Source organism: Mobula hypostoma, chromosome 2 (assembly GCF_963921235.1).
Source record: "Mobula hypostoma chromosome 2, sMobHyp1.1, whole genome shotgun sequence".
Classification (NCBI taxonomy): domain Eukaryota; kingdom Metazoa; phylum Chordata; class Chondrichthyes; order Myliobatiformes; family Myliobatidae; genus Mobula; species Mobula hypostoma.
In genome coordinates, this window is record NC_086098.1 from 170,133,253 (window position 1) to 170,144,469 (window position 11,217).

Genomic DNA, 11,217 nt, shown 5'->3' on the forward strand with positions numbered 1-11,217 from the left:
AAGACAAGCTGGACTGTGGTGCCTGTAAGTACACGCCTGTCTGCAGACTGCTGAGGACTGCTTACTCTTGCCAATAACACCCATGCATCATCATGTCACTCAGGGACTTGGGCTATAGGGGCATTTTATGAGACCGTATGTTTATCTGCTACCTTATATGTGCTATGTCTACCTTGTACTGTCGTCATCGTCGTGGCTATCCCTCGAGGTCGAGGATGATGGTCTTCGTTCTCAAGTGGCCCACAGAGTGAAGACACCTGTGTGTGTATTTGTTTAACATGTACTTGATGTTGCACTCCAAGAAGCACACGATACTTCACAAATCAACCAACTGATTCCAATGGCATGGAAACCACGACGATTGGAGCTGATGGATTTGTTGCAGCCTTCATCCGCCTTCACAGCTGTTGAGTTCGAAGTAACTTCGTCCACCTGTTCCACTGTTGAGATCTTGGTAGGATTGTTCTTTGTCAAGGACCTCACCCTCAACCTTACCAACATGGGTGACCCTACCAGAAGCATAGCTCCAAACGTCATTGCTCTCAGGATCACAGGACTACACAAGCTTCTCCACCACAACAAGGTGACAATCCATGGAGAAGACTGTGCTGTGAGTGACTGTGGGTACTATGTCTTACATCTTGGCCCTGGAAGAGCACTATTTATGGGTATTTATCTATGGTTGACTGATAATTACAGCGCCAGCAACCTGGGTTCAATTCCACAGCTCTACGTTAGAGTTTATGTGTTCTCATCGCAAGCATGTGGTTTCCTCTGGGTGCTCTGGTTTCCTCCCACGTTCCAAAGATGTACAGGTTAGTCGGTTAATTTGTTACATGGCAGTGTGGGCTCGTTGGGCCACAAGGGCCTGTTACCATGTTGTATCTACAAGTATTAAAAATAAAGGAAAATAACAGTCCAGTGGTTTTGTATTGATGGTTGTTGTTGGTATAATTTCATTCCATGTTATGAGAAAACTGAATTGCAAATTTGGTAAATGTCAATAAGACTGAAAGAGTACAGAGAAAATTTACAAGGATGTTGCCAGGAGGTTGAATAGGCTGGGAATTTTGCCCCTGGAGCTTAGGAGAATGAAGAGAGATTTGATAGATAGATACAAAATTATGAAGAGCATATTCAGGGTCAATGAAAGCAGCCTTTTTCTACTGAGGTTGGGTTAGACTAGAACTAAAGGTCATAGTTTAAAGGTGAAAGGTGAAATGTTTAAGGGGAACATGAGGAAGAACTTCTTCACCAGAGGGTGATGAGAGTGTGGAACAAGCTGCCAGCATAAGTGATGGATGTTGGTTCAATTTCACATTTAAGTGAAACTTGGATGGGTACTTTGATGGGAGGGGTATAGGGTGTGGGTTGATATGACTAAGCAGAATAACAGTTAATTATGAACTAAATGGGCCAATGGGCTTGCTTCTCTCCTGTGGTGCTCTGTGACTCTATCACTCGAAGTTCTTGGGCTGTTGGAGCAACACTGAGCCCACATCCTCCAGCTTCATTAGGGTAGATCTGATACTTTTAGCAATCCAGTAACAGGACCACTATAGTGCTGGACCCACATTCTACGTGTTGGCCAGTGTGCTGGCTGTGGAGGTGGGCAGTGTGGTCAACAAGAGTCCCAAAGGTAAACTAAAGTGGAGAAAGGAAAAACAGAAGATGAGCAGATTGATGGATACTTCATTGATCCAAAGGAAATTACAGTGTCGCACTAGCATTCCAAATGCACAGATATACAAATATTAGATGAGAAGTAAGAAAGAATGAAAAAAAATAAGTTACCACAAACAGTCTAACAGGAGGGGGTCATCACTTCCCCGGCTGTAGGTTAACTGATTATCAAGTCTAATGGCCGAGGGTAAGAATGATCTCATATAGCACTCTTTGGAGCAGCACAATTGTCTTAGTCTATTACTAACAGTGCTTTCCTGTTCAGTCAAGATGTCATACAGAGGGTAAGAAACATTGTCCAGAATTGTCAGGATTTTCTGTAGCGTCCTTTGTTCTAACACAGCCTCCAGTGTGTCCAGTTTGATTCCTATAACAGAGCCAGCCTTTCTAATCAGTTTATCGAGCCTGTTGGCATCACCCAGATTGATGCCATTGCCCCAGCACACCACCACATAGAAGATTATATTATTGACAACAGACTGGTAGAACATGTGAAGGAGAGGCCTACATACTCCAAGGGACCTCAGTCACCTCAGAAAGTAGAGGGGACTCTGGCCCTTCTTGTACACAGCCTCTGTGTTGGTGCTCCACTCAAGTCTGTCATCAGGGTGCTTGTAGGTCCTCACCACATCCACGTCCTCACCGTCAATAGTAACAGGGAGCAGTGTAGGCTTAGTCTTCCCATAGTCCATCACCATCTCCTTTGTCTGACTGATGTTGAGCTGCAGATGATTCAGCTTGCACCATTTGACAAAGTCCTCCACCAGGGCCCTGTATTCATCCTCCCATCCTCCCTTTATACATCCAACTATTGCTGAGTCATCAGAGAATCTCTGCAGATGACGTGACTCAGTGTTGTATCTAAAGTCCGAGGTATCCAGGGTCAGCAGAAAGGAGCCAATACAGTCCCTGTGGGGCCCCAGTGCTGCTTATAGCCATGTCTGTCACACAGCTCTGAAGCTGCACAGACTGTGGTCCATTATCCAGGATACAATGGAAGTGCCATCCTGCCTTGAACAGAGTTTTCCCCCCAGCAATGAGGGCTGTTTGGTCTTGAAGGCATTTGAGAAATCACAAAACATGATCCTCACAGCTTATCCAAATGGGAGTAAGCTCTATTTAGCAGGTAGATGACAGCATCGGTGACTCCAATGTGCTCCTGGTAGGAATGGTATGAGAGAGGGTCAGGAACACACTTGGAGGCAGGCTTCTGATAATGTACTGCTTGGTTTCATTGTTCTTAACAAACCTCCCTCCCTCTCACTTCATCTTCCAATGAGAATTCATGGGCTGGAAGGACATTTCCTGGGAACGATCATTCCAAGTTAGTCTAGGCATTTGTTGGCTGCAACAGCAGGTTGTAGTCGAGTGGTCATTAGTAAATTTTGGGTGGATGTAGACTGGGAGACAAATGGCTTTAGGTGGGTGGTCTTTGGATGGCTAGGCTTCTGGAAGTAAACTCTAGGTGGATTGTTATTGGGTAAATGTGTTCTCAGAGGGATGGGATTGGATGAGTGTACTCTGGAGTTGGTGTGTATTGAATAGGCATGGTTTAGGAGGTGAGTTGGAATGAGTGAGTTTAGGGTGGGAGGACTGGGATGAATGGTTAGTATAGAATGGGTGTGAGTGGGGACATTAACATTGGATAGATGTGAAATCAAGGTGGGTGTGGTTCGGAGATAGCAGATATTGAACAAGTGATGTCTGGAGTTGGTGTGTATTGAATGGGTGTGGCATTCGGATGGTGGGTTTGCAAGAGTGAGGTTTGAGGATGGTGGATTTGTATGGATAGTTGTTATTGGATTGGTGTGATGTTGGGGTCATCAGCATTGGATAGCTGTGGTCTCGGGGTGGTGGGATTGGATAGGTGCTATCTGGTGTTGATATGCATTGAATGGGCATGGGTTGGGTGGTGGATTTGGATGGTGGAGTGAGGCTTAGGTTTGGAAGCTTGGGGTGGGTGGATTGGGACGGGTGGTTTGTGTTGAATGGGTATGATGTGAGGACCTTGGCCATTGGGTGGGTTTGGAATCAAGGTGGTGAGCTGGGGTGTGTGTGGCTTGGGGATGGTTAGTATTGGACAGATATGATTTTGGGATGTTCATTTGGGATGTGTGTGGATTTGGAGATGATAGATTGGGATGGGTATGGTTTGGGAATAGATGGCATGGGATGGTTATGCTGTCGTGTGAACAAAGTCACAGAGAGCTTAGCTGGTGGATATGAAGTGATATCTTTATTTGACAAAATGTGACACAGCAGGCATCATATAGAGACCCTTTCAAAGGAAGAGGTCTGCTCAACCTAATGCTACATTATATTTCATGTTCTAAAGATCAAAGGACAATTGAGGAACCCGTTGTTCGGAGCTGCATTTTAAATTTAATCTACAGTCTATATTCATATTTGAGGATTAGTGGCTGAAGTTAGTTGATGAAGCTATTCACTGTATATGCTAACCCCAAAACACCCTAACAGGGCGTTATTTGGAAATGACAAACAAGAGAAAATCTGCAGATGCTAGAAATCTGAGCAACACACACAAAATGTTAACTTGCAGGTTGAGTCGGTGGTGAGGAAGGTAAATACCATGTTAGCATTCATTTCAAGAGGTCTAGAATACAAGAGCAGGGATGTGATGCTGAGACTTTATAAGGCACTGGTGAAGCCTCACCTTGAGTATTATGAACAGTTTTGGGCCCCTCATCTTAGAAAAGATGTACTGGCATTGGAGAAGGTCCAGAGGAGGTTCACCAGGATGATTCAACGAATGAAAGGGTTATCATATGAGGAACGTTTGATGGCTCTGGGTCTGTACTCATTGGAATTCAGAAGAATGAGGGGGGATCTCATTGAAACTTTTCAAATGTTAAAAGGCCTAGACAAAGTAGATTTGGAAAGCATGTTTCCCATGGTCGGAGAGGGGGCCCTTTCAAATCTGAGATGCGGAGAAATTTTTTTAGCCAAAGGGTGGTGAATTTGTGGAATTTGTTGCCACATGCAGCTGTGGAAGTCCGGTCGTTGGGAGTATTTAAGGCAGAGATTGATAGCTTCTTGATTGGACATGGCATCAAAGGTTATGGGGAGAAAGCCGGGATCTGGAGTTGAGGAGGAGATAAAAAAAAAGGATCAGCCATGATTAAGTGGCGGAGCAGACTCCATGGGACAGATGGCCCAATTCTGCTCCTGTGTCTTATGGTCTAAAATGCTGGAGGAACTCAGCAGGCCAGGCAGCATCTAGAAAAAGAGTATAGTCGACATTGTGGGCCGAGATCCTTCACCTGGACTTGTTTGGAATTGGTTGGTATGGGTTGCGGATGTTTTAAGGGTGTTGGGTTTATATCAGTGATGGTGGTCATTGAATGGAGAGATGTGAGACGATTCACTCAGAGGCACAGTTGGTACACAGGAAAGTGAATGGAAACTTAGTAGCTGATGGAGAGATCCAGGCTTTCAGATCCCGGAAATGTCAGCACAATGCTGGAAGGACTATGTCTGTCGCCTGTTCATTCAGTGTAACAGTCACACCCAGCTAACCCATAAGGTGGACAGAAGTTTAAATTCCCCTGAAGAATTCAGACGTCCTGCTCCTTTGGACTCACAACCTCTCTTGACCCCTTTCTACGGCTCTGGTTGTCTTCAGTAAGGCAGCAAAGGCATCGGGCCCCAAGCTCCCCATTAGATTAGGGTCCTGGGACAAGAATAAGGGCTTGCATTTATATAAAGTCATAGAGTCATAGAGAAGTACAACACAGAAACAGGCCCCTTGGCCTATCTAGTCTATACAGCATCTCCAGTGTAGTTAAACATGCCAGGGAATTTAATGGGGTTCCACAGTAGCATAGCAGTTAGCGCAGTGCTATTATCGGGGTCGGAGTTCAATTCCGGTGCTTTCTGTAAGAGTTTTGCATGTTCTCCCATGACCACATGGGTTTCCTCTGGGTGCTCTGGTTTTATCAAACATGTACCGGTTAGTAGGTTAATTGGTGATTGTAAATTGTCCTGTGTTTATTTGAGACCTAAGTAGGCCGGTAGCTGGGTGGTGCGGCTCACTGGGCTGGAAGAGCCTGATCCACCCTGTACCCGTAAATTAGTAATAAATTTTCACACCACTCAAAGAGGTCACAACAGGGTGTAAGAATATTAATCACTGTCCTTTGAATGAAAAATAGGCCATTGTTAGAACATGATTTATTGTGCAATATGACTGGCTGTCGGGTGGAAATATTTATTGAATTCCTCAAACAGCTGAGGAGATTCACTTGTGTAGGCTCTCCTTCTCTCTCCCCTCCTCTCCCGTCTGTCTCACACTCCTACCCCCTCTCTTTCCTTCCCTCCCCATCTATCTCATTCTCCCACCCACTCTCTCTCACTCTGTATCTCCCTCTCTCTTCTTTCTCCCTCTCCCTCCCTTTCTCTCACTCCCACACTCTCCCCCTCCCCTCCCCTCTTTCTCTCTCTCTCTCTCCCTCTCTCTGCCCCTCCTCGCCACACTTCCAGTGCCAGCATAGTGTGCCCACAACTCACTAACGTTAACACTAACATCTTTAGAATATTTGAGAAAGCCTGCGTGGTTGCAGGAAGAATGTACAAACTCCTTACAGATAGCAGCAGGAATGGAACCCTGATTTTAAACTGGCACTCTCCTGTACCAACCTATAGTGCTTTCCACCCTCTGGGGGATCGCACTAAAATACCTCTGAAATGCAGTCACAGTTATTATGTTTGAACTATGACAGCCAAGTCTTGCAACAAAACAAAATTGAGCTCCAAGGTCCAAGCCCATGATTACCAAGCCCTCCCTGTTGTTCCTCCATTGTTTCGAACTGAATCTGTTTTTCCTTTGTGGGCTACTACCTTTGACTTTGATTTCCGAGGGAATTCAGGGACAATCCATCTATCTTCTTTTGCTTTAGTTTGAGATGGTTTTCTTCAAGATCTTCACTAAATTCACTGGTTCCAGTGATGTAACTTAAAGTGGTTCAGCCCTCCGACTTGTCACGGGCAACATGAGGGTTTTAAAGATAAAGATTAGGTTTAGTTATCACATGTACATCAAAACATCACCTGGGTTTCCCATCCACCTGGGTTCACCTATCACTTTCTAGCTATCCTCCTTCCCTTCACCCCACCTGTTTATTCTGATGTCTTCCCCCTTCCTTTCTAGTGCTGAAGAAGGTTCTTGGCCCAAAACGTCAACTGTTTGTTCTTTTTTGAGCTCCTCCAGCGTTTTGTGTGTGTGTTACAGAGAAATGAGCTTAATTATCCTATTAGGAGAGACAGTGCAGAATAGGTCCTTCTGTCCCAATGAGGCCGCCACCTGGCAACTCACCAATTTAATCCTAGCCCCTATCCATCACAGGACAATCTGCAATGACCAATTAACCTACTAACCAGCATGTCTTTGGACTGCGAAAGGAAACTGGAGCACCCAAAAGAAACCCATCTGGTCACAGGGAGAACATTCCTTATAGAAGGCTCCGGAATTGAACTCTGACCTCTGACGCCTTGAGCATTATGCCATTCACTGCATTACCCTATTCCTCTCTGAATTACATTCCCTGTGGTGTTTACATAACAGCAGCAGCAGGATTTGAACTCCGGTCGGTGATCTCTGGCACACTAACTGCTACACTACCATTCCACCCTACGTTGAGAACAACTATTTCTGCTGGTTAGTGAGTCTGGTACTTGGGAACAAAATCAAAAGATTTTGCTCTCATAAAGTTATATAAATCAATCAGGTCACTCCTCAGCCTCCCATCATCACCATCATCATGTGCTGTGTCGTATGACATGGGCGATCATGGTCTTTCCGTGACCATGAATGTTCTTGGCAAATTTTTCTACAGAAGTGGTTTGCCATTGCCCTCTTCTGGTTAATGTCCTTACAAGACGGGTGACCCCAGCCATTATCAATACTCTTCAGAGATTATCTGCCTGGTGTCAGTGGTCGCATAACCAGGACTTGTGATATGCACCAGCTGCTCATACGACCATCCACCATCTGCTCCCACGGCTTCATGTGCCCCTGATTGGAGGAGGGGGTGCTAAGCAGGTGATACACCTTGCCCAAGGGTGACCTGCAGGCTAGTGGTGGGAAGGAGCGCCTTATAATTCCTTTGGTTGAGACATATCCCCACCCTGGCACCCCCTCTGGCCTCCTTTACTCCAGGGCAAACAACTTGTCTATCTCCCCTCAAAAGTCTTCCAATCTAGTCACAAACGCACGGGAACATAGCTATAACAAGAGGGGCTGGTCATTTAAAAGCAAGCTGCATAGAAATGCCTCTTTCTTGGGACAGTGAATCTTTGTGCAGTCGAGGCCTGATCATCAGTGTAGGAAAGAGGCCTGAGGAGATTCACCAGGACCCTCCTCAGACTCTAAAACATTGGAGAGTGCCACACAGGATTTGCAGCACACTCTGACCATTTCTCTCACCTGTGCGTTTACTATCGTTTGATTTTGAAAACTCCCCATCCTTTTCAAATGGTGCCTTGACCTTATGACTCAGAGATGAGTGTTCTGACCACGAGAGCCAGAAATGACACCCAGTGAGGCCGACCAAATGGAGCAGAAATGTTATGTGGAAGAAAGGAATTTTATCCTGGCAGACGATTACATTATCACTATATTCCATATCTTTCACAGCGAATGTGTAGTCTCCAAGTTTGATGTATTTGGCACCTATCTTGGACATTAAAACCAACAAACTCTCAAGCATGACTTGTATTAAGAAGGATGTTACCCACCCCCACATCTGAAACAGATATTGTTATGTCAACCAAGAGACCTCAGTAAATAAAACAGCTGTTAGTGACAGGGGTTCAGTGATGACCCACGTACAGAGGGAGAGACACAGACGTGGAATGAACAGATCACTGATTTTTAACAAGAACTGTACAGAACAAAGGAAAATAATAGACACTAGGCCAACAAACTACAACTTCTAAAAATGAAAGCCGTCACTGTGGCTTGAAAGCAATAACCTCGCATTCAGTGTCACGAAGATCAAAGGACTGATTGTGGACTTCAGAAAGAGGAAGATGAAGGAGCACAAACCAATGTTAATAGAGGGATCGGAAGTGAAGAGAGTGAGTAATTTCAAGCTCCTGAGTGTCAATATCTCTGAGGATCTAACCTGGCCCGAACCCATCGATGCAGCTATAAAGAAGGCAAGACAACGGCAATATTTCATTAGGAGTGTGAGGACATTTGGTTTATCATCCAAAAGCACTCAAAACTTCTACAGATGTACCATGGAGAGCATTCTGACCAATTGCATCACCATCTGGCATGGGGGGAGGGGGTTGCTACTGCACAGGATCGGAGTAAACTGCAGAGTGTGGTCGGCTCCACCTTGGGTACCAGCCTCCTCAGTATCCAGGACACCTTCAAGGAGCGGTGCCTCAAAAAGGTGGCATCCATCATTAAGGACCCCCATCACCCAGGACATGCCCTCTTCTGATTGTTACCATCAGGAAGGAGGTACAGAAGCCTGAAGGCACACACTCAGCGATTCAGGAACAGCTTCTTCCCCTCTGCCATCCAAATTCAAAATGGATATTGAACCCACAAGCACGACCTCACTACTTTCTTTAATTTTTTGTTTTTGCACTGGTTATTTTAACTATTTAATATACATATATATACTTACTGTAATTAAGTATTTTCCCTATATTTATCATGTATTGCATTATAATGGTGCCTCAAAGTTAACAAATTGCGTGACACATGCCAGTGATATTAATCCTGATTCTGATTAATCTCACTCCTTCAACAGCATGTGTCTAAATCACTGATCTCCTTTCCAGGAATGTGGATTAAAGTATACAGAAAGCATTGACATGGCTGAGTTTTCATCAAGACTTGACAAGACGGAACCAAAAGGAAAGGAGTCAATTACAATAACAACAAAAACCTTACTGGCTGGAATGTTTGCTTTGTCACGTGTGTGATTGCTGTCTTCTTTGACTGCCCATCTGCGAGAGTGCCCAGACTCTGCAGCAGTGTCCGAGATTGTGACAGTCAGTACTGGCTCTGTGATTAGCTCACACACCTGTGAGACAGAATTGTGGATTCCTGTCCTTCTCCTTAGACCAAATCTCTGCTAACACCCCTGGCTGTGAGCACTGCACTGTCTGAGGTGAAACGTTAATCAAAATGAATCTCTTGGTATAAAAGATTCCTAAAGCTGTAGGCTATCTTCTAAATGGGAGCAAATTCAGAAAGCAGAGGTACAAAGGGACTTGGGAGCGCTCGTTAGGGAATACTAAAGGTTAACCTGCATGTTGAGTTGGTGGTACGGAAGGCAAGTGCAATGTTATCATTCATTTCAGGAGGACTAGAACATAAAAGAAATTATATAATGCTGAGGCTTTGTAAGGTACTGGTCAGACTGTACTTGGGCAGTCTTGGGCACTGTATCTAAGAAAAGATATGCTGGGGTGGGAGAAGGTCCAGAGGAGGTTCACAAGAATGATTCCAGGAATGAAAGCTTTAATGTTTGATGGCTCTGGGTCTGCACTCACTGGAGTTTAGAAAAATGATGGGCATGCTCATTGAAACCTATCAAATATTGAAAGGCCTAGATGGAGTGGTTGTGGAGAGGACGCTTTCCTATAGTGGGAGAGACGAGGACCAGAGGGCACAGCCTCAGAATAGAAGAATGTGCCTTTAGAACAGAGATGAGAAAGATAGTTCTTGGTCAAAAAAGTAGTAAATGTGTGGAATTCATTGCCACAGATGGCTGTGCAGGCCAAGTCATTGGGTACGTATAAAGTGGTGAATCATAGGTTCTTGATTAGCAAGAGCGTCAAAGGTTACGGAGAGAAGGCAAGAGAATGGGGTCAAACGGATAATAAATCAGCCATGATGGAATAGCCGATCAGACTCAATGGGCTGAATGGCTGAACTCTGTTCCTGCGTCTTATGGACTATGGTCTAAAGCTAGAGAGCTCTTTCCAACATTCCATCAAATGCTCTCCCTGAAACAATTAAAACATTATTCCATTACTGCTCATGAGAAGCTGTCTGCGGCTTTTCCTCAGATACAGTCAGAATAGACAATCTGATTCGGGCTGCTTCAAGATGCAACAGACTTCAGTGATTCTGTTATGGTTATTATTCTATTGATTTATTGAGTATGCCCACAAGGCTAGTTTAATTAATATTGTGGCCTCTTAATTAGGCGCACCTGTACACCACATTAATGCAAATATCTAATCAGCCAATCATGTGGCAGCAACTCAATATATAAAAAACACGCAGATGTGATCAAGAGGTTCAGTTGCTGTTCAGACCAAACATCAGAATGGGGAAGAAATGACTTTGACCATGGAATGATCGTTGGTGTCAGATGGGGTGGTTTTAGTAATTCGGAAACTGCTGATCTCCTGGGATTTTCACACCCAACAGCCTAGAGTTTACAGAGAATGATGCGAAAAAAAAGCATCCAGTGAGGGGCAGTTCTGTGGACAAAAAACCCTTGTTAATGAGAGAGGTCAGAGGAGAATGGCCAGACCGGTTCAAGC